Consider the following 2,339-nt stretch of genomic DNA (forward strand, 5'->3'; position numbering starts at 1 on the left):
ATGGAAGTGTACAATTTAAGGCTCTTTTATGTAAACTGATATCACTGGGAAGTACACTGTAATTAAAGATGTATACTATAAACACTAAAGCAACTACTAGTAAAACAAGAGTTTAGCTAGTAAGCCAACAAAGGAGATAAAATGGAGTAATAAAAAATATTCAGTACAAAAATAGGCTGAGGGCTTCCCTGGTGGCACAGTGGTTGAGAGTCCGCCTGCCGACTCTCAACCCAGGGGACGCGGGTTCGTGCCCCGGTCTGGGAGGATCCCGCATGCTGCAGAGCGGCTGGGCCCATGAGCCATGGCCGCTGAGCCTGTGCATCCGGAGCCTGTGCTCCACAATGGGAGACGCCACAGCAGTGGGAGGCCCGCGTACCGCAAAAAAAAAAATAGGCTGAAAAATAGGAAAAGGGAAAAAAGAATAATTGGGACAAATAGGAAATAAATAGCATTCATTAATTACTGTGGTTGTTTTAATGTATGTCCAAAAATTTTTCAATATTCCTTTCTCCAGAAAGTGAAGCTCAATTCTCCTCCCCTTAAGTGTGAGCTAGACTTTGTGATTCACTTCTACCCAAGAGGGTATGAAGAGGGAAAAAAAAAAAGTAACTTTGCAGTGGAGAAACATGGCAGACACCACCTCAACCAAATGATCAAGATTTACATCAGCAGTAAGTCATGATGACACAATGCACCTCTAACATGATGTGATGGGAAGAGTACTTCACTTTTGTGGTAGACTTCCTCAAGATCCATAATCCCAATCTAATCATGAAAAACATCAACCAAACCCAAATTGAGGGGCATTCTACAAAACACCTGATCAGTGACCTTCAAAAATGTCAAAGCCATGGGAAATAAGGAAAGACTGAAACACAGAAAGACAGATTGGAGGAGACTAAGGGGTCATGACAACTAAATGCAACGTGATAGTGGACTGGATCTTGGAAAAAAGGACATTCGTGGAAAAACTGGTGAAACCCAAATAAAGTCTGTTGTTTAACTTAAAAAAAAAAAAAAGAAAAGAAATGGCAAGATGATAGACTTAAACTTAACCACATCAGTCATTAAAATAAAAATAGTCTAAACACCCCAATTAAAAGGCAGTGATGGTCAGATCAGATTAAAAAACTGTGACCAAAGTATATATGCTGTTTACAAGAAATACAAATGAAATACAAAGACACAATTAGGTTTAAAAGTAAAAGGATGGGCACCCGCCCCCACAGGGGCGGGGAAACTCAGCCCCTCAGGTGGGCAGAGACCAACCCTCCCGCGGGGACCTGTAGGCCGCCCCTGAGGACTCGCAACAGAGCCCAGTGCAACTTTTGTCCTTGGGCTGGGTGCCATGGACGCCTTTATCAGCTTCACCAACCAGACCCAGGGCCGGGACCAACTCTTCAGAGCCACTAAGTACACATGCATGTTGCTTAGATATTTGTTAGAGCCTAAAGCTGACAAAGAGGAGGCTGTTATGAAGCTCAAGAAACTGGAGTCCAGTGTGAGCACTGGCCGTAAATGGTTCAGACTAGGCAATGTGGTACATGCTGTACAAGCGACTCAGCAGAGCATTCATGCCCCTGACCTGGTGCTCCGCGTATGCCTAACATTAGCCAGCCTGAACCTTGTGATTTATTTCATCTGTGACCCCATCATCTTCGTGAGGAGTGCAGGGCTTGCCTCTGGCATTAACAAAGAGAAATGGTGAATGTGGGCTGCACGCCATTACTACTATTCTCTTCTGCTGAGCCTGGTCAGGGATCTGTATGAAATCTCCCTGCAGATGGAACAGGTTGCACACGACAGGGCAAAGAGGGAGAAATCACCATCCCAGGATCATCCTGGGTATAGCGTGGCTAATGAGGAAACAGAATGGCTCCAGTTCTTTCTTCTTCTCTTATTCCGATCTCTGAAGAAACATCTTCCCTTGCTCCTGGACACAGTGAAGAACTTCTGTGATATCTTGAACCCTTTGGACCAGCTGGGGATCTATAAGTCCAATCCTGGCATCATAGGCCTTGGAGGTCTTGTGTCCTCTATAGCAGGCATCATCACTGTGGCGTATCCTCAGATGAAACTTAAGACCCACTGAGGTGGTTTCGGGCTGAAGACTAGTACCTGCTTTCAAGACAACCTGTTAGTGAAATGGACATTTGCATTAGGCACAGCCATGTCATGCTGTGCTTACGGACTTATTCACATGAGCGCTGAGTGACCTGCGATGTGAACAGAGGGGCCAAGAACGGTGGAGGGGAGAACGTGAAGGCTTATGTGTTCTCTAGAGTGCTGGAGTGACTTCTGAATTTCTAAGTATTTTTCCTTCATCTAACATTTATTGA

General features: G+C 44.8%; 1 pseudogene; it reads left to right on the forward strand.

Moving 5' to 3' along the window:
• Positions 1–1,348: 1,348 nt before the first annotated feature.
• On the forward strand, positions 1,349–2,092 carry LOC136140291 (peroxisomal membrane protein 11A pseudogene; annotated as a pseudogene).
• Positions 2,093–2,339: the final 247 nt, after the last annotated feature.

Source organism: Phocoena phocoena, chromosome 20 (genome assembly GCF_963924675.1).
Source record: "Phocoena phocoena chromosome 20, mPhoPho1.1, whole genome shotgun sequence".
NCBI classification, from domain to species: domain Eukaryota; kingdom Metazoa; phylum Chordata; class Mammalia; order Artiodactyla; family Phocoenidae; genus Phocoena; species Phocoena phocoena.